Source organism: Aulonocara stuartgranti, assembly GCF_965226115.1.
Source record: "Aulonocara stuartgranti genome assembly, chromosome: 19".
NCBI classification, from domain to species: Eukaryota; Metazoa; Chordata; class Actinopteri; order Cichliformes; family Cichlidae; genus Aulonocara; species Aulonocara stuartgranti.
The window spans coordinates 23,106,585-23,129,556 of NC_138955.1; positions in this window are offsets into that span (position 1 = coordinate 23,106,585).

Consider the following 22,972-nt stretch of genomic DNA (forward strand, 5'->3'; position numbering starts at 1 on the left):
TTGTACAAATCCCTTTCTGTTTCACAGGCATGTCAAATGTGGCTTTAACAGGAGTAATGAAAGCAAAACCCCCCCCTGCAAAATGCAATTATAGTCTGCAAATTACAAACTGTAATGATTCTTGAGCTACTGGGACAACTATTGTATTTCATTTGTAGATACCATGATTGCAGATGTGTCTTGATTTGGCATTTTCAAAGCGAGGGCTTCACTGGGAGCCTCTTTTTCCTTTTTTTATTGATCCCAACAAAGCAAGGATGCCTGAGGATGCCTCGCTGCAAAAAAAAAGAAAGAAAAGAAAGGCACTCTGTATGTTAGAGGTTCGTAGAAGTTCAGACAGAGTTTACAAAGCCTGCACAAAAAGGATTTTTAAGAAAACATGTGTCTCTGGGGAGTACAATAGCAAGAACTAGCCCAACGTGATTTAGATGTTTTTGTCACAATGTCACCAAATATGTTTTTAAATCACAAGCCTGGTGACATTCTCTAGTTTGTTATTGTCAGTAAGAAATATTGATTAACTATTAGTACCCACTGCATCACAGTGGAGCAGTGGGTTGCACTTTTGCCTCACAGCAAGAGGGTCCTGGGTTCAAGGGCCTTTCTGTGTGAATATTCCCCCAGTGTCTGCATGGGTTCTCTCCACGTACTTTTTTTTCTTCTTATAGTCCAAACACATGCAGTTAGTAGAGTTGGATTAACTGGTGAGTCTAAATTGGACACTGGTGTGAATGTGAGTGATTGTGGGTCTCTCTGTTTTACCCCCGCAACAGGCCTGTCAAGGGTGTACCCTGCCTCTCGCTGTATGGTAGGTTAGGATAGGCTCCAACCACCTGCGATCCTAAACTGGAAGGAAATGAAAATAATTAACACCCAGTAGGTTCCGTTAAACAGCTTCCTTAACCTTACCAGCTTCCTATCGACAGATAGCCATTCACGATCACATTCATAACTATGGACAATTTAAAATCAACAGTTAACCTAACTAGCATGTCTTTGGGAGGATGCTGCAGTACCTACGCAGGCATAGGAAGAACAGGCAAAGTCCGCAAAGAAGAATATTCAACCCAGGACTGGCTTTTGCCATGAAGCGGCACCACTACCACACCACTATACCACACCACTATACCACCTTGTAACAATAGTAATTAACAGGAAAGGTGGAGGTTAAGCTAAAGCTTGGAAGACAAAAACAAACATTTAAATTAAAACCACCATCTGACTGCAAAACACCTTTAGGAAGATTTACCAGAGAGTGGAAAGGTGGTGCCATGTATAGAAAAAAGACTTCCCTCCGTCCTAACCACAAGATTTTGCCCATTCAGAGCTGCACCTCTAAGAATATAGACTAATCTAATGTTATTATAAAACCTGCTCTAAAAGGTACACAAAGACCAACACTGTGTTGGACAGTGTTTCACTAAAAGCATAGCTTTGTAAACCACTGACTTCACACTGAAAGAAGCTGAACTATGGCACACTTACTTTCAAAGCTGCTGAGCAGTTATGTTGTAAAAGTACTCTGAACTGCTTCCACTTACCTTTAGGGAGGCAGGCCGGCCCCCAAAGTGGTAGTAGAATAAGCACAGGTGAAGTTGAACTACTAGGAAGCTACTGCAGAATATAGTGCAAATGCAGCTGATCCAAACAGATCTAAGAGTAGCAAAGAAATGGTGCTCCACCAAATAACCTAACCTAAATATTGACATAAATACTCTGAGTCATTGATGAAGAAAAAAAAGAAATAGCGTGTCATGTGATCAGAGATAACAGTGAGTCCAGCACAAAATAACTAGATTGCGAATGTTCTCAGTTTGCAAATTATAAGTCCAATTTAAAGGCCTCTAATTTGAACCTCCTAATTCACTAGTATGCCCTCAAGGTTTTCTTTCTCTTCTTATTTCTAGTTACATAAATGCTTTTGAGCATTGGCTCAACCTAAGAGTTCCTAAAAGCCACAGTGCTGTGCAAAGTGTAAGTTGAAATAAACCACTGCTTGTATTTTCTAGTTGGGGAGGTCAACTCACATACTCATTGACTCAGTTTGGATTTCAGTGCCCTGATGAATGTGGAGATTTGGAAGTGTACAATTGCAATCTGAAGATCCCCCGTAGGCTTTGCAAAGCCTTTTGACCTTGTGGAGCAAAAGAATGCGGCAGAAGTCTCGGTGAATGTAATTACTTCGCTGTGAGCAGTTCCTCCAGCCTTGCACGTAAAGATTTATTTGTGTAAAGCTCTTTGCTTTGGACTCACCCCAGCACATTTCATCAAATTTAACCACAATATCTTTATCATTAGTTGCTTTAGAGCCAGCGAAGAAGCTCAACTGCGGTATCTGGGGGATCAAAGTGAAATGGGGGCGCAAACTTCCCTAGTTGCTCTTGACCTCACACTATCTCAATTAAACGTTGGGGCTTTATTGGCCTGCAGATTTGCATAATTTATGAAGTGCCCTCAGGAAGTTCCTCCTCATTACAAAGCATGTTATTATGGTTTATTAGGTTCAGAATCAGGGTCTTTGTGTGCGCTGCCTGATAACATGGCTTACACAAAACAAACTAGTGGGACACACAGTCTCTCTTTAATGTCTTCCATTAAGTTTAAGCATGTGTGACTCATACAGCTCCTTGAAACTCAGTGACCTCATCTTCAGGAGTGAGAGGAGAGTCTGTGAAGTTCAGTTTCTGGATGAGTGCTTGGTTCTTCATTTGTGTTGTGTTTCAGCTGTTGATAACATTTTGTAATATTATTATATTATCAGAGCATTACCATTTCAGCACCATTTTCTACTCTACCGAGAGGAGCCAGTATTGCTTTTATTATTTGTATTTGCTGGCTGATTTTCATGGGTGCAGCTACACCCTCCCCCTTAGGGTTTGATTTATTGTCACATGTGAAAATGTCAAAAATATCTTCATTTTGCCTGTTCTGACGAGGAGCGCGGCGTTAGGATTCCCTAACATCCTTGTTATTTACGCAAGCTTACAAGGTTAGGACAGAATTTAGACTCCTGAATGTCATGACGGCTTTAAAGAACTGAATTTAATAAGCTCCACTGTCAGGTTAGGGTGCAGCAGTGCATTTATATGCATGAATATGTATGTAAGCACCTCTTCCTAACGTTTAACGGATTAACAGCTGAGTCTGTTACCTGTTTTAGAATTGCCAGAGGAAGAACGTTTCTGAATCTAATGGGGAGGAATTATTTATTGTCATTATTATTATCATGAGCTGGGGGGAATGCCGTACTGAGCTAATGTTAGTAACTAAAGTAAAGCTGGTTTAAAATGCTGCACTCCTTTGGCCTACCAGAATTACTTGAGATCAATTTACATATTATGATAATTTGTGAGTCATATGGCGCTTTCCTTGTTCGCTTTTGTGAATTAATAAGCTCCGACTGCATTGTTTGGGTAGAGGTGGAGATTCTTGACCCAGTCGCTGGAGTCTGTGTCACTGTTGGTCCGTTCAGCTGAGTCAGGTCTGCCCTTCCCACACCACCTTATCCTCTGTCTCCTATCTCGCTATCTCCTTTATATGCCCTCATCATCCCCAGGCCAATATATTCCCATTTACTGTGGCTGACAGTGGGTATGAACAGAGCTACAAATAGCACTGGGTCATTAAATGAGGGCAGAAGTAACCTGAAGGTGAGAACAATGGGCTTGTTGCTTGAAAGTTGCTGGTTTAAAATTTCTGACCAGGGAAACAGGACTATGAGAAATTCATTTCTTGCAGCACTCGTTTGATGACTTTTGTGTTACTCTGTAACATGGTGAGATGCATTGTCACGTAAAGGCATTTCCAGTTTTGTTTTTAAGTGTGACCTGCCGCAAATTTTCTACTATAACATAGTAAAAAGAACTATAACATACACACCGTATACAAAAAGCTACTTAAAAAAAAAAAATTCTTTTCATTTGCTTCTTTAAAATGTCCATGTTCAGCTAGGTGAGGGTAATTTAAGAATGCTCTATGCTAACAACAAGCTAACAACATGTTAGCCTGTTGCTGTGACCTCGCATATTTGCCTGTGCATCATCACCTAAGCTGAATTTCTCCTTGTTTGGTTGCAACTTGTTTATTGTAGGCAGATGTGAAGACTTCTGCAAGTTTTAGAGATTTCTAAGGCTGTTACTTTGTGTTACACTTACAGTTACTCTTGGGTTCTGTCAAACTCTCAAGACTGCAGACTGTGCTCTTTCGAGAAAGTCAGGTCATCCAGGGAGAGTGGTGCAGCATTCCTGAATTTCTCCAGACTGCAGTCAATGTTTCTCAACAAGAGCAGACTTAACGATAACCACAGTTTGTATGAATTTATTTCTGATATAGGGAAATGTCTACAACCAGTACTTCCAATCTCATCTCTTTTAATTGGAATGCCTAACTCCTAATAGCTTTTGAAAAACGTTGTTAGCACCGAGGTCTACTTACATCAGCTTTCACGGAGTAATGAAAGTACACCAGCCTTCGTGTCAAGTGATAGAGTCAAGTGACTCAAACATGGCAACGGACTGGATAGTTAGGTAAATGTTTCTAGCTAGTTAGTTGCTGTGCAGTGAAATGTTTCAAGGTATTTCAAGGTAAAGAAAGAACGGTAAGAGTAAATGAGAGCTCGCTCATCACTGAATCTCATTTCAAAGTGATCCTTTTTACAACAGCTTAAAGGTCACAATGCACTTTTTTAGCTCAGGCATCATTTATGTTAGATCCCTTGAGGTTATTACATTACATTAATATAGGTGAGGTGTTAATATGAACAAAAATCCGTTAAAAAAAAAGCACAAGATTATGTGTTTAGCTGTACCCGTCGAGCAAGCAGATTTTATTTCACCTCTGAGATCTCACATCACACTTGAATTGAAATTTGACTGAATTGCCCTATAGCATTAAAACTAAAGTTAATTAACAGAATGAAAAGCAGACAAAGCAAAACCTTAGAGAACCAGAGCTGTAGCAGAGTTTTGATATTCCCACAAAGAAGACGAGGAAGCAGATTTTATGGATTTAGCTTCACTACTGTATCCTCGCTCAATCCTCACTCACAGAGGTGTCAGTACAAGAGATCTCTCGACCTTATGTCAGCCTGCTGGAGTTGACCAAAGTTGCTGTTTTGCTGATGGTCAAGCCTCTTTGATCATAAGACATGAATTGAGGGCCTCCGGCCCTATAGTGACTAAGCAGATATGACTCAGTGAGGCAGAGAGTAACCTGACTCAGCTGAAAATAAAGACTCTGCTGTCATAACAACAGGAGCAGCAGGGAAAATTAAACAATAGCTGACCAAACCCGAGGAAAACAGTGATGACAGCTACAGTAACACATCCTGAATAAAATGCTCTGTACACCCAGGAGACTGTCTTTATTTCACAAATTACCTTGTATAAAAAAGATTAAGTTACGTGCGAGCAAAAGCAGATCTGGGAATCCTGAGAGAACAAACCTAATGAATTCACTCTGTTTCCCTTACCAGCGTTTTACCCAATAAGGATACAACTTTAAACATTCAAAACACAGCACCATAAATATAAATTTATTAGAGCTACAAAAAGATCCACTGTGTGGCCACAGGCAATCGACAGGCATCAAGGGATGAAGTGAGCATGTGAGACGGAGGAGAAGAATGGTAAGTGAATAAAAAGACAGGGGTGGCTAAAGCACCCGGAGGTCAACAACAAACGCTTCACGGGCTAAAATAGAGACAGCTGTGCCTCAGGATATCAACTAATGAGCATGGAATGCATTTCTTTCAAGAATTCAGGAGCGCATGTTATGAAGTCGAGGACATGGGAGCGGGTGATGGTCTGTGGCAAATGATCATTATTAGAAAGACAAAAAAACCCATAATGAATAATCAAATGTTTTTTAAATGAGGGCTTTAATGCCAAAAGTACAGATGTATTTTGGGGAATGTTTTATTTCCAAGACTACATTAATCATAAAATAAGCACAACATCAAAAAAGCACAAGTGATCATCAAAGCCGCTTCTTTGCAGAATCTTGAGTAATGCTTTAATTATGTCCTTGACTTTCATGCCAGCAAAAATTTTGTATGAGTGTACTGCAGTTTTGGGGGTGATTACCTCATCGCACTGCAAAAAAAGAAAAGAAAAAAGTTTGTGTACCCATGCCCCTTTTCTAAAATACACCACAGGCAGCCAGTTTATGTTTACTTAAAAGATAAAGCCTGCACACAGCATTGCTGTTAATAATCAACTTCCCAGCCAGCTGCTGGCACTCAAACTTTAACCCAGTGAAAGTTATTGTTATAATTCTTTAAAATCAGTTAATTATACTGTGTTATTGTATCAAAACAGACAAACAACAAACAGAAAAAAAATCATATAACATGTGGGCACTGCAGGTTTTTTGCAAACATTTTAGGACAGCAGCAGAGGTCTATGATGCAGGGATTTGGGATTTTAGAGGAGAAATATTAAATATTAATATTAAGGTGTTTATTAAAGGTCTTTAAACATAATAACACAACTGCTGCAAGTGCATTTTTATCTGCCAGTAATAGTGTGTTTAATTTTGCAGTAGACTCAAAACTCAAATCCCTTCATTATTAATCTAAGCATGCAAGTGATTTCCACAGAAAAACAAACAAACAAAAAAATTATTAGATATATAAATGACAATGGCTGCGAAGAACTGAATATGTGACTCCTATATACATATCTATTTTATCTGTTAACACTACCTGGCCCCTGTTGGACTGGACTTGGTTCAGCTTTGTCTAATCATCTCCTATCTTAAATTTTTATTATATTAATTGATTGTCTTAGTTTACATTGAAACTATTTAGTTCAGCTTTATAATAATGAATGTACATTTTATGTATATCATTGTATTCCAGTAATAGCACTGGCAGATGATATAGTGATATTAACTGTTGCTCAAAATGCTAAATACTTGATTTTTGGGGTATTTTTGAATGTAGGTTTACTTTTGATTTCCACTGATCATTGTTATTTTGTTAAAAAAAAAAAAACCCACAGTGGGTACCTTTAAACATTTCCAACATGAATAAGCATCATCATCCGATGTGTGACTTACAGTTGTGGTCAGAAGTTCAAACATTGGATTGACCAATACGCGGAACGATGGGAAAGACCAATGAACTCCATGAAGATCTACAAAGGAGAAATGTAGATTTGCACAAGTTGAAAAGGTTTCTTGTGGCCATTTCTAAACAAATGCAGTTTCTAAGATCATCAGTTCAGTTTATTTGTTTGGATCTGGTTTAAAAGAAGATCCCAACTGTCCTCAGATGAGAGTAAATTGGGTAGGACATTAGCATAAACAAAGAGGGTGCTGTCCAAGAAGTTTGAAACTTTACACCTTCAAGCTCGACTCAGATTTACAGCTACCAACATGCACCAAATGCCTTTAGTTTTTAAACTTTGTCAGAGGAGACAAAGGTTAAGCTATGGTATGTTTGGAGGTGTAAGGTGAGACTCAAACGCTGTACCTACTATCAAGTATGGTGGTGGTAGCATCATGCTCTAGGGCTGTTTTGCTGCTGGTAACAGTGCAATACATTACATTATAGCAGAAGGGGAAGGATACATGAAGAAGGATTCTTCAACCTTACCTCAAATCAACAGCTAGATGATTGAAACTTAGATGCAATTCCAACACGACAATGCAAAGCAATGCATTGTTCACAATGCGAGGTGGCTCAAAGCTAAGCAGCATGATTCACTTTTTGTCAGAAAGCCCAGAGAGTGGTACATGAAGGTGGACCCAAAGACACCAAAACAAGACAGTGATTAGATTTACAGATGTTACTGTAAACACTGGAGGAAAATAACAAGGGAGCCCCCCATATGGAAAAGATATATATAAATCTTATAAAGTTTGTATCTGTCTTGTGTGAAACTTGTATGAAAAGCATATAAGTGTGAAAACAGATATAAGATCCCTTGAAAAATTATATAATGAAACTTGCATGTTTTGGATACTTACTAAAACAATGTATGAAAGTAATGCGAAAGTGGCCACTTTCATGAGTAAATCATGTAAGCCTTATATGATTTACTCATTAAAGTGGCCACTTTCATGAGTAATCACATATAAGTTTTTACTATTTCTTTTCCGTATGGGCCTGAGCAGGGAATCACTTGGCGTGACGCACTGCAACAGAGGGAGAGGTGGTTAAATCAAATCAAATCACTTTTATTGTCACATCACATGTGCAGGTACACTGGTACAGTACATGCGAGGGAAATTCTTGTGTGCGAGCTTCACAAGCAACAGGGGTGTGCAAAAATACAATAACATAAGAACAAGCAAAATATAAGAATGGGTAAATCTGAGAGTTATATGAATAAATATATGTACAATATAAGAGTATATGCGCATTACTGAATGTGTATACTAAATATGGATATCTACGCGTGTGTGTGTATGTATTTTAAAAATTAAATAGAATAAATAATAAAATAAAATATACAGAGGTTGGTAGTTGGACATGTGCAAAACAAGTGGCATTTATATACAGTATGGAGTGCATAATGTTGAAGTTCCGGTAAGAGAAGGTGAGGTGTTTATGAAGTGCTCAGCAGTCTGATGGCCTGGTGGAAAAAGCTGTCTCTCAGTCTGCTAGTTCGGGACCGGATGCTGCAGAACCTCCTTCCTGATGGAAGTAGTCTGAACAGTTTATGGCTGGGGTGACTGGAGTCCTTGATGATCCTCCCCGCTTTCCTCAGGCACCGCTTCCTGTAGATGTCTTGGAGGGACGGAAGCTCACCTCCAATTATCCGTTCAGAACACCGCACTACTCACTGGAGAGCTTTGCGGTTGTAAGCGGTGCTGTTGCCATACCAGGTGGTGATGCATCCAGTGAGGATGCTCTCAATGGCACAGCGATAGAAGGTCCTGAGGATGCGGGGGCTCATGCCGAATCTTTTCAGTCTCCTGAGAAAGAAGAGGCGCTGCTGCGCCTTCTTCACTGTTTTGTTTATGTGTACTGACCACGTAAGATCCTCAGCCAGATGTACACCAAGGAACCGGAAGCTGCTCACTCTCTCCACAGCAGCGTCGTTGATGGTGATGGGGGTGTGTACTTCTCTGCACCTCCGGAAGTCCACTATCAACTCCTTTGTCTTTGCGACATTGAGGGTGAGATGGTTGTCTTGACACCAGTGGGTCAGGGCGCTGACCTCCTCCCTGTAAGCCGTCTCATCACCGTTGGTGATAAGACCCACCACTGTAGTGTCGTCCGCAAACTTCACAATGATGTTGGAGTTGTTAGTGGCCGTGCAGTCGTAGGTGTAGAGTGAGTACAGGAGAGGGCTCAGTACACACCCCTGTGGAGCACCAGTGTTCAGTGTGATGGGGGATGAGGTGATGCTGCCCAGTCTGACAACTTGGCGTCTGTCAGACAGGAAGTTAAGGATCCAGCTGCAGAGGGAGCTGCTCAGTCCTAGATCCTGCAGTTTCCTGTCCAGCTTCGAGGGAACGATGGTATTGAATGCTGAGCTGTGATCTACAAACAGCATCCTCACATATGTGTCTGTCTTCTCCAGGTGTGAGAGGGCAGTATGTAGTGTCAGGGCTATGGCATCATCAGTGGACCTGTTGTGGCGGTATGCGAATTGAGTCCAGTGAGTTGGGTAGTGAAGAGCAGATGTCCCAGACCAGCTTCTCGAAGCATTTGCTTACGATGGGGGTCAGGGCTACAGGTCGCCAGTCGTTCAATAAGGAGATGGTGGAGGATTTGGGTACAGAAATGACAGTGGCCATTTTGAAGCAGGCTGGGACTACAGACAGAGAGAGTGAAAGACTGAAGATGTGTGTAAACACTCCAGCCAGCTGACTTGAGGACACCCGTCCGGACCAGTAGCTTTGCGTCCGTTCACCTTCCTGAAGCACTTCCGCACATCCTGTGTCTGAGGAGGTTAAAGACGAATGAGGAGTGAGCACCAGAACACTGAGAGGAATGTTGGGTTGAAGGGCTTACCTGCAGGTGGAAGTCATTCAAGTTTGGTGGGGGGGATGCTGAGTGAGCGTTCAACAGGTGAGTGGGTTTCCAACCGTCAGAGGATAGACTTTAAAGTTCTGATGCTGGCCTATAAAGCTCTGAATGGTTTAGGACCAAAATACATCAATGACCTCCTGACCCAGTATGAACCATCCAGATCCCTCAGGTCATCTGGATCCGGTCTTTTATCAGTTCCCAGAGTCAGAACCAGACACGGAGAAGCTGCATTCAGCTTTTATGCTCCTTATATCTGGAACAAACTCCCAGAAAGCCTCAGATCAGCTGAAACACTCAGTTTATTTAAATCCAGGTTGAAGACTCACCTGTTCTCAGCTGCATTTGAATAAAGCACCAAATCCACACTTTAAGCTTAAATTTCAAAACTTACATTTAACTACTGATTTTATCTACTGTTCTGATTTTATCTGTTTTGATTTTATATACTGTTGTTTGTTTGTTTGTTTGTTTGTTTGTTAATTAGTTAGTTAGTTTATTTGCTTGTTTTAATCAATTTTAAATCATGCTTTTTATTTGTTCTTGTTTCTAATGTCTCTGTAAAGCACTTTGAATCACCTTGTTGTTGAATTGTGCTATACAAATAAACTTGCCTTGCCTTGAGTTACTGATGTTCCAGAGAAGACGGCAGGCAGGAGGACGGGCAGGTGAAAACGGTGAATATCCAGTTTCCAGAAGTGGAACAGTGGAGCTGCTTGAGATTATTGTCAGGAGACCAGTGCGTAGGTTGTAGACTGCAGGATGGTAGTGAAGGCACAATGAAGAAAATACGGACACAGGGAAACATGGTAAGTACAACAACTGATTGCGAGGCACAAACAGAGTGTAGGGCCTGGTTACCACCATAGGTAGATGACGGACTGGCAAAGAACTGATGGTTCTGAAATTTAACTTAAATCTGACTGTAAGACTAGTCAGTTTGTCTAATTGTTGTTCCTTGTTTATTTGACTAAGGAATTAGTCGCCAGGAACATCCCTAATAAAACTTTCATAATTAACATGACATTCACGGTCATAACGAGTGAATGTAAAGTTCTGACAACAGCTATAGGTTCATTTAATGTTCTTTTTTGTTTATTTGCTTCTTTTTCAGATGTGTAGCCAGCATTTATTGTATTTACACTGCAGAAAAGAGGTAACAGCAGATAAGGTAAGGCATAAGGGACAGTGTTAGACTATGGTTTTGAGCTCTGTGGTAAGTGAGGAAAATAACATTTTTTATTCCACAGCAGTAACTCCTTGATAACTTTTACTCTGTAAAGTGCTTTTTGTAAATTCATTTAAAAATACCAATCAAATCACATTGTTTCACAATGCAATGGCGCCATTTGTTTCTATTAAATAGATTTTAATTGTACTTGTCTTTGAAAGATGAACTGTACTGTTGTGAAACTGCTTCACGTTGTATTTGCACTGCTGCAAATAGCTGTGAAAAACACAATTTTTCATGTGTGTAGACGACATCCTTGGGGTTGAAATTAATAGCGAGAGCACTGCTAATAGATTGTCTTGTGTAACCCTTTGCACTCTGCTGTGCAACTAGGTAGACTGCACACACAATGCCACCGGTTCTCATAAATTCCCAGCCGAGGGTGAGAGTGAACGTTGACGAGGACTGAACCTTTATCTGAGAATGATAAATCCCTCTCCACTGCCACGCAGAGGATCACTGAGGAACCTTGAGCTGATTTATCGAGCTCAGAAAAACAAGGAGAGTGAAGAAGCTGTCCTCTGGCTTGATATCGCTGCCATTCTTCATTTGGATGACTTTTCACTCAACCCTTGAAGAAAGTCCCAGGGAATACTAGGCTTGCTGTTTTAAGGAAATTTTTTGTGACATTTCTGCTTCATAAGATTCTGTTTAGAGACAAAATAGGAAGAGAAAGGAAGCTTGAGAGTGATAAGAGAGGGTCATAGGATTCATTCAAAAGTCATGACATTGGAAACAGGTTCTTATTTTTCTGTTGTTGTTACCATGTCTCTGTGCAGAATCTGTACACATGCAACATACACAATACTGTGCACAGATCTTGGATCAGCCCTCATTTCTTCATATTCTGCTTCCAAGGAGCCAGACTTTCTTGTAATTTTTTAATCATCTTGAGGCCTCCAGGCTTTCTGGAGACCTTTCAGAGTTTTTCTTTGGACACTGGCTGTTTTTTCAGTCATTGTCAGTCCAGTTTTTGTACCTTATCCTTTTCAAATGAATGATTTCTTTCCTTTTTAAGCCATTTAGCTCTGACCTGTGAATCAGCCAAGCATCAAAAGAAACCCAAGTCATCAAATTAAACTATGCAAAAAGTTCAACTTCACAAAGAACCAATTTAAAATTTTATCTTTAGGCACTTTTTTTCCTTTAGTTGCAAAAATGCATAATTTGTGACCAAAATTGTGACCAAATTTATGAAACATGACAAAGATAACATAGTCTGACATGCATAAAGTGGTATTTTTACACCAAAAAGGTGATTTCCAAGGAGATATTAGCCGAGAACTTTGTCAGCATGGTGTGCATAGTATCCTCAAAAAAATAAATAAATAAATAAAGGAAATTGGACAAATGCAGGCTAAAGGAAGAAGCAGCAGGCTTGAAAAAAAAACACTGAAAGAGGATGAACTGTATCTGAAAATCATGTTCTTAGGAAAGAGCAAAAACTCCAGCAGGACCTGAGAGATGCATCTGGCGCTTCAATTGATCCATCTATTGTTTATCAAAGGCTCATTAGAAAGCATGTAAAAGCTGAAGTATGTTTAAAATCAGTAGCAACACCCAGAAAAGTATTACCAAAATTTGATCCATCCTCCAATAGCATGTGGAAAGCATCTGATTGGCAACAGCTTCAATTTTCAGCATGAAAATTATTCTAAACACACTGCCAATACAGTAAAAGCACACCTGAATAGAAAAACACATAATGGAGCAGTCATGGATTGGCCTCCCCAGAGCCCAGACCTCAACATTATTGAAGCAGTGAGATCATCGTGACAGAGAAAAGAACAAAAGACAGCCAACATCCAAAGAAGAGGTTTGAATGTCCTTCAAGAAGCCTGGAGAACTATTCCTGAAGACTACTTAAAGAAATGACAAAAAAGGGCGTTCAGGCTGTGTGGAAGAATAAAGATGGCCATACTAAATATTGACTTTTTAAACTGTTTTTGCCTTATATACTGTATTTCCATGTATGTTTCCACATGTTTGAACATATTTCTGCAGGCGTTTCCCATTTTTCCTAGCAAAGAAATGAGGGCAAGAGGTCAGAAAGTGTGTGACAAACTGCACAGACTGCACATAGCCACGTCATGCTAGAGCTGCTGTATTTCATAGGAGAAGGGAAAATACCTTAATGTACAACAGTGAGAGCTGGAGAAAGATTTATGAAAGAGATGACAGGAGAGAAATAGGAGAGTTTATTTTCAAAATTAAGGGCTGATCTTGTTGGACTGGTACAGTGCAAGCAATGTTAGCTTACATCAAGGGTAGCAGTGAAATGCTCCTAGTACCACTAGGGACCACTTTGGACTTTATCTTCCACATCTGCTCCAGTGGTTCCTTCAGCTCCCTAGTACAATTTCCTTGTGCACCTTCTTCCTGATGTTGCTGTCTCCAGGGACTGCAACATCTATCACACTGTGATGTTCTGTTCTTGTATTCTGTTCCTTGTGAACCACCACTCTGTCTGGTTGGTTCTTTGGCAGCTGCTTCTCTGTCTGGAACTCAAAGTCCCACAGGATCTTAGCCCTGTTGTTCTCAACCACTTTTGGTGGCATGTCCCACTTTGTCCTTGGGGAGAATCCCAGCCACTTGGTTATGCCTCTCCCAGCACGCGCGCGCGCGTACACACACTCACACACACACACACACACACACACACACACACACACACACACACACACATACAAGTATATATAGCTGACAAAACAAGCTATTAATGTGACTTATTTCTGAGTAATTCTTCACATAGTGCACTGCTACACCAGACCATAGGGTTCCCCACCTGCTAAATCCCACTGTAACCCCTGGATATATATGCAGATATACTTTTAAGATGTTGGTGCCTGAACTAAAAGTAATAGAGCTACTCTGCAGTAATGAGCTTTATCAAAAGCTGTGATCTGTCTGGAACACCAGACACAAACTCCTAAGAGTTCTCTGTGTTCCACAAAATAAAAAAAGAAAATGATACATATATATTTGTCTAAACTGATTGTCTGTCTCTATTACTTGAGTTAACTTTTCAACCCCAATCATCCAACCCTAACTCCAAGTCCGAACTTCACCTACAACCAGCATTCTTTTCAGAGGCAACGATATAATGATGCTAATTATATTCTGTCGCTGCAATCCCCTGTTTAGCTCCAGTGAGAGACTGTAGCTACATCAGCCATTAGAGAGAAATTCTCTGTCAGCTTGTCTTCTGCATTTGCTTCTTTTAGCCTTTTATGCAACTTTATGCAAAGTTCATAGCTGTTCTACTAAATGTAAAAGCAGACATAAAGCAGGTAAATCAGGTTGAAGGACAATGGAAAGATACTAGAACATTTACATCGCAAAATCAGTGCCTCCCAGAAGACTCCGAACATTACAGATCTATCAGTGTAAGAGTTCTCGAGGTCAGACATTTCTTTCATACACAGTAAAGTTTTGTGGAATCTTTCTCTGGACTCATTACTGAAAGCCACACATCCAGCACAGCTGTTCTGTTGCCAACTCAGACACATGACTAAATAATTAATTTTTACTTGTGTTGAGGTCTGGGTTTTCCTGCTCCTGTTGTTGCCTGAAATATGTTCATTAAAAGCATTCGTTACCAAAAGAGTGAAATTCTTACAGCCTGATGCACAGTCTGAATCATTTGTAAACTAGAATGGCATTCAGACTATTGCCTTTGGTGGAGGCAATAGTTCACAATCATATACAGAGCCTTGCCACGTGATTCATTTATGGATAAAATATCAGCATTATTGGACAAACACACATTTTTCTTTTTGTTGTATTCAGTGAAGGTAAAACGCTATAAAACCTTTTGTTCTTCAAAATGTTTCCATGTTACTGAAAACACTTTTGCGATAGACAAGGCTGGGATTGAATATCATCTGTGGTAGTAGCTGAATTGGAATGAAAAAATGTGTGGTATTGGAAATAATTTCAAAGTTTGTCATAAAATCTAATGGTCGACTATCCACTATAGCAGAACCCAGCTTGATCCAACGACTCCAACAGCACTTCCTGTGTGAAAATAAACATGGTGCTACAGTGCTAACTGCAGTTCACTATATGAGGTATCTGGTGTGTAAATATTTTGTGGGTTTTTTCCGATGATGACCTTGAGTTAATTTTATTTGACTTTTTAACTCCAGGGAGCACTTTATGTGCTTTGTCACATTTCAGGAAGCTCCATTTAAATCCACTGAAGACTTTATTATTTCTGTCATAAACGCAATGCTTTCCAAAGCCTGTAAGCAGTTTTTAAGTTGTAAAGTGTAAGTGTATATTTTTATGGAACAACTGTCAAGTAACATTAAGCAATATGAGGGTTGTCGGAGGCCTTGAAACAACCCTTCACATGGAGGTAGGTCAGCATTGCCTCTTAAGACAGAGGAAGGTATCTCTTTACCTTCAGGCCCTTATGTTCCATGTTGTGTTCTTTTGTTATTTCTCCCACTAATCACTGTGACACCAGTGGTGACACAGCTGGCAATCATTTGTCTCCAAGTGACCTTTGGACAAAAGCAGAGTGATGTAGTTACACTTCAAACCATGTGTACATCCTTGTATCCAGGTTTTAAACAGAGTGGACGGATACACAGATTGATTCCATTTCAAATTTCACTTAATCAATTCATTACTAATGTAAAGTTTGCTACTTTTAAAATAGGATACAAACAAATGTTTGTATTCCCTTTTCATTTGTGTGCCTTGATGATCAACATGAAAGCAAGGCAGTGATGTATATGTGAGATATGGGAGGGATAACACTGATTTATTTGGAGATTGGAAATTGCAAGATTATTTTTTTTTTTGAGACATACAATTTTCCTTCAAACACAGTAAATTAAATGGTGAGTGAGTTTGTTATTTTTGTTGTATTTTTGGCTGAGGAACCAGTGTAAAAGCGAGATCGAGTTCCTCAAAGCAGGTGCGATGGAAAAATGAGGATCATTTCTGCCGGTGTCTGGTTTTGCCCCAACAACACCAGTTTGTTCAAATGTAGCCATACATCTTGGTTGAGCGTGATTACGAATGAAGAGAGACAGGGAACATGAGGCTGCTCATGAGGAGCTTCAGTTTGGGGCGTTTCGATTGAATCTACCTGCATCGTGGGCTCGAGCCGGAGCACCTTCACCGCTAAACATATCTGACACCTTAATGGCGGAGGCAGACGGGCATGTTTGTTTAGTCTCTGTAAGGAAGACAATTGTTTTCAAATTATCTCTGCACCTGTCTGCTACATTGCTCCAGTCAGCTGTTTGCTCTACCCAACCCCTCCCATCCCAGACAGCTGCTGTGAACGCTTGGCCTCAGCTGAGACACGATTGGCCAGATGCAGATCCATTCAGCAGTAGTCATACCAGTATACATGCTTACATTTGTTAGCTTTCCACTTTCGTATTGCACAAATTCAGTTTAGAATGATAGCAGTGGCAGCTACAATTAACCATAGCTGTAGAGTAGATAGAAAAACAAATGAAACCGATGTCAGGCGTTGTTCCTAATAAAAGCAAGTTTCCCAACTGTGAAACCATGGTAACACTTTCGAACACTGATTTAGATTGTTATTTTCTGCAATTCTTTTTAAATGTGGTAATGCTACCCTGTTGCAGTCACCTGGAGCAGCAGTCCTACATCAAACCTTCTTATAGTGCAGTTGTATAAAGATGAGTTTTATTAGTATTTCCTGCAGACCGTTAAATTCCCTCTTTATCTCTAGATTGGCTAGACATTGGATATCTTTTTTTTATCCTTGATCTGCAGAACCGAGCTCTAAGATTTTTTTGTTGTACCGAGCTCTAAGATGATGTAAAAAAAAAAAAAAAAGGCATTCCATTGAAATCAACCTATCGCACCTGTTTCAACAGAAGCACATATGGAGAGATTATTTGCAGAAAAATACGCAAGTGGTGGTCAGAGTTTGACTGATTGCTCTTAAAGAAGCTCATAAAAATCCAAGGACAAGTGTCTAAAGCCTACGATGCTTTCACGGCCTTGATGCCAGCTGGATTAAATTTAATTTGTTCTTTTCAGTTCCACTTACTCCATCTCACACAAACACTCATAGTCCCGTCGGTGGCATTGATAAGATTATTTATGAAAACCATTTATTTAGCCATGACTTGATCAGAGGCAAAATAATTGCACACACCCGTGATTAGCAAAAATACATGCAATTAGATGCATGCCTACAAGTGTGCTTCTCCACCACACTGGGCCATGCAAGGCTATGGTGCCTTGCTAAAGAAAAATAACATTATGCAGGTATATATACGCTTACCAGCCACTTTACCTTATTCTACCTTAAGCCTTAGCAACATTCCTAGAAGAGTTTGGTCCATGATAGCATCAAACAGTTGCTTCAGATTATTTAGATTCAGATCCATGAAGCAAGCCTCTTGTTACACCACATCCCAAAGGTTATAGTGTTTAAACAATGGCCAAAGTTATTTAAAATAAAACTTCAAAGGGTCATCTTGACCACACCTAAATTCCCTGAGTTGCTGTCATGTAATTGGCTGATTAGATACTTGCATTAATGAGCAGCTGAAAAGGTGTACCTAATAAAGTGACTGGTAAGTGTGTGTGTTTATTTCAATATTTATATTCCATTTCAACGTTTGCTTTTGAAACCAATAATCTATTTATATCAAAATCTACAAATGCCACTCTCTATTTAATATACATGTAATAGCTTTGTTTACCAATGCAGGCGATGCTGTGGCACTGGTTGTCTATTTCAGAAAAGTGTCATGCACTCACAACAAAGTTAAGCAACATTATATATGTAATACTATAGTGTATAAGGGAATGAAGCTCAAGAGCATTGCAAGTGGGTAATGAAACACAGTGTCTAGAACAACATGAGTTCAAACAAAACTGCCAAAATTTGTTGAATTTTTGCAAATGCTTTGCTCATTGTCTCTGAATATATAATTACTCAACTCAAATATGTTGTGTGTTGGAGGAATATCGCTAGCTGAAAAACAGAATTGTGAACTATTTTATCTCTGCTCTGTTTGTGCTGTGGCAGTAAAACTATCCAGTAACATTCCAGTGGGCGTAGAATGGTTATTGCGAGCACCAGCAGAATTCCTTGTGACCTGGCCAGGTGATTGGCCTGTAATACGAAAGCAGTGTTAAAAATACATAACTTGTAAATTACAAGGCAGGCACAGCCACAGAGTCCAACCCTGCTTTTGACTTAAACGCTGTGATCGCCAGGTCACTGGTCACGCATTTATGCACATCAACATACAGTAACATTATTAGTGCTTTACTGAAGTGCAGTAAAACCACAACACGTCTTTTGTTATTGTATCCTAATGCATAAGGACACTGAAATGGTATTCTCTGGCAGGGCCATCCTTAGTAAACATTCAGTAACAACTACCCTTCCTGAGTCGATTGCTCGGTCTTGCTGGCTTGAGATGTTTGCCCACCAGACAATAACAACATGTAGCATTATGTAGTAATGGAGCATGTGACATGTTCTTCATCAGTGGGGGGAGTTTACCCAGTCGTTGTGAATGTTTTTTTGTTATTTTGCCAGGTTAGTATTAAAGTTGATTTTACAAAGTCTGTTCTTGACCTTTAAAATGGCAGTGGACAAAGTGTCTCATTACATCTCACCATTGTGTCATTTGACAGCAGTAAAAAATATTTTAAATGTAATTCTTTTAAGACTGAAATTTGATGACCTTTCCTAAAGTGACCAGAAATACACAAAAATTCACACTGTTATACAGGTGCTAGACACTTTTGTACAGTGAGGCTGCTTGGGACAAATTTGACCCATATCTGTTCAGGTGGATTTTATATCAAATCAAGTTAAATCATGTTTTTAGGGAATCTTGTGTCTGTGTTATTTTTTTTATATCACAGTGACTCTGTAGATGAACTGCACAGAATAAAGTGTTGCATGAATTTTTGGTTAAAATGTGGGTCATCGTTAAAAGAGCTTTTAGTTATTAGTATTAAAAAAAATGCTACAAGAATGCAAGAATGTTACATTTGCACCTGCAGTTTACCTAAATCTATTTATTCCTAGCTAACTGAGATTAAAACAAAGATCCAAATGGGAGTTTGAGGGTCCTGACATTATAAAGGCACCTGCGACTTCACAAGCCCCACACATGCAAGGTTTCCTGTCACTGATTTGAATGCACAGGCTAGTTTGCAAGAAATAGCGTTTCATGTTTTGTGTTCCTCCTGGTCATTTTTGCTTTGAGTAAAATATATTTAAATTATAATGTCTGGTATGTTTTCATACCTTATGCAAAACAAGACTTATGTTGTGTGATAATAGATGTTTTTCTCTAAAATGAACTCTGGTAAATCCTAAAAATACACTTTTCCTAGCTGTCTGAAATACTTAATTAGGGTTTAATCACCCATTCATGAATGCCAGATGGGTTATTTAAACATTCTAATAGAGCTGTAGTTTAGAATTCAGTATAGACAATTATTATGGGTCTATGATATTGACCTGCCCCATATTGTGAATGCATAAACAGCATGTTAAGAGTAGTTAAGCTAGTCCGTAATTTTGCAGTTTCAAATCCATCCATCCATCCATCTTCTGCCACTTATTCTTGGCCGGGTCACGAGGGCATCAGCCTAAGCAGAGAAGCCCAGACCTCCCTTTCCCCGGCCACCTCCTCCAGCTTGTCCAGGGGAAAACCAAGGCGTTCCCAGACCAGCTGACAGATATAATCTCTCCAGTGTGTCCTGGGTCTGTCCTGGGGCCACATCCTGGTGGGACATACCTCAGTGGGCATCTGATAAGGAGGCATCCTTGCCAGATGCCCGAACCACCTTAACTGGCTCCCCTCCACTTGCACAAAAGAGGTGACATTCCATGTCCCAGTTGCTAGTGCTTCGTAGCCAGGGATAAGTCTGCCAAGGCCTCCGCTCCTGGTTGCCGCCCAGCACACATTGCCCCTACAGCGCCTGCAGGAGGATGGGCCCATGTTCGTTTTTCAGGCTGTGCCCAGCCGGGCCCCATGGACTAAGGCCATGTCACCAGACGCTCATCCTCAGGCACCCAGGCACCCTGCCCAGGATAACCCTATCTTTCACTCATAGAGGTCTGCTGAATCGCTCATTGTCTGGTCCCTCACCCAGGACCAATTTGCCATGGGAAATCCTACCAGGAACAACATAGCCCCTGGGGTCCCTGGGACACACAAACTACCTCCACCATGATAAGGTAGCAATTAATTCCCAAATTAATTGGGAAATTCCAAGATTAATATTAAGTTTGCCCAAATTTTGTTATACGGCATGAGGATGCACAAGCACAGGGTGTGAAAATGAGAGATGCAATCCAAGATGATATGTTGTAGAGTTTATGTGTGTAATAATGTCGGGGTGAATGTCTTTCGAAATATTCAAAAGAGACCAGCTGCAGAGGGTTGCACTTCCATCAGAGCACTTTCAGATATTATAACTACAGGTCAGCTGTTTCAACGTTGTCGGTTATTACAGGAAGAACTAGGCCAGTGATGGACGTGACACTCAACTATATAAGTGGTTAAAAAACATGATCAGTGGATATAAAGAAATACATAATTCTAACTGTTAAGGTCTCTTTTTTTTTTTTACCTGTGTTTAACATCGACCTAATGGTCAACAGTTTTAATTATGAATTCGACATTAGTATCACAAGACATGCTATTTGTCTCCTCCCATCACATAGTTGCAATTTCCAAGCAGCTCTATCTGGTAAATAAATTCATCGAGTGTCTCAAAAGGAGCGGACATCAGTCACACTGAGCACATAGATATTTGCTCAAAGCACTCTTTGAAACCAGTTCACCAGCAGTTTCATTTTGTGCAAGCTTGAGTCCATTTGCAGTATATTGCTGCCTTCAGGAACGAGCAGTGCAGATGATTGGCTCTTACATGTTCACACCTGGTTGAACATGGGTGGTTTGACATTCATCTGAGGCTAATTGTGTGCCTGATTTTGAATTAAACTGATAAGAACATTAGGACACAGCATATCCCACAGTTGAACTGTCTCTATGACGAATCAGTTAGCAGCATTTTAAAGCCTCTTAAGTGCGAGGAGAAAGGAAGAAAAATCTTTTCGTACAAGAATAATATTTTCCCGATATTTAATTTATCTACATAATGTCTTCACTACACATCATGAGTCACATTCAATCTCAAGACATGAACTCATAAGCCTGTTATGCACCACCACCTGCTGAGCTTCTCAATTAATTTTGCCACCTTTTGCGAAATCACATCAGTAGAATTAAGTCTGTGCAGATATGCAGTTAAAAAAGTGAACACAATGTTCAGCCATCCTCCGTTTTGCCCGCGATAACGCCACAATTTCCCCCCTAAAATGAATCCAGCACAAGGAATTACCCGCAGTGTCATTTTTCCTGCATTATCACACAGATTTCCCTATCACAGGTTTTTGCAAAAAAAAAAAAAAACTATCAGTTTATCTCTGCCATGTAGAGAGGAAGTTCTTCACCAGTGATGCTGCTGTCAGCAGTGCAAACAAAAAGAAGCTGATTGCAGTGCAGAATTATCTAGATTACCTGTCTCTGTTAGCATCCGAAGATATCATAGCGCCAGAGAACAGAGAAAGGCACTTGCCTCGTGCGTACTTGTTTATAAGATAATATCTTTTTACGATAAGTCCCCATTCCCAAGCCCCGCCCCAAACAATATAAATGTATATGAGGGAAAACTAGGGCAAGCCTGAATCAGAATTTCAATAGACCCCGTTTTTGTTTAGACTTGCAATTTTGCAGTAAGCACCACCACACTGAGAATATCAATCAAATGCTCTTATTCTTACGTCTCCGAGATGTGTTTTGAGAGAGACGCCAGTCTGCTCAGTGGAGGTGGCACCGCTGAGAATATCGACAGTAATCACAAGCAGAGGCAGATGTCACAGATTGTTATTTTATTTTTTTGTGCTGCATGAATTATTCCTCTGATATAAAGTGCAGTGACTCTGTCACCTCTCTCTCCCCCACACTGCTATGAACACCTCGACATATCCAGGACCTCCGCGACCTCGCCATACATTAAAAGGCAACACTAACTGCTGTTCTGCTTGCTGATTCACTTGCACAGTTATCGCTGGAATGATGCTCGTGGATGTTTGGCAACAGAGGGCAAAAATAGAAACAGGGCGATGATGGATCGTAAAGTATTTGGTTTATTGAGCATAATGGCGCTCCGTTTATAGGGAGAATGGTGGACCATTGAAACAGGAGTGTCAGCTGTGTAGTTTAGACACCATGAAATTCCCAGCTACCTTCAGGGCATTGCATATCTGCAGGTAGAAAGATTTTGTACACATACTGGCAAAGAATAATAAATGTGAATGCTGTGAAATGAGGGGGTCAAAGCCATAATGACTTCCAATTAAGGCACACTGACGGTTCAAAGTCAGAATTCAGGAGCTCATTGTGCTAGAGTCCAATATTTCATTTAATTGCAGTGTGGTTTTACTTTTAAAAGAAATTAGACAATTTTTTTTCTTAAGATGTCAAGGAAATATTTTTAGGTATGAGCGCCACGTACTATGAAAGCTCCATTTTTTGAGGTATCAGCTAGAGCTTGACATGCATTCCTGCCACTTATGGTTGCCTTAGCTCGAATAAAATGAAAAGAGACTTGTGGGTGCACAAAAATTTGGAGAATGTTAAACCAGCAGGCAGCACAGGTTTGCTTGCAACCCCACAGAAGCATATTTAAACCCTTACAGCTGATTGACTCCAGGCTCA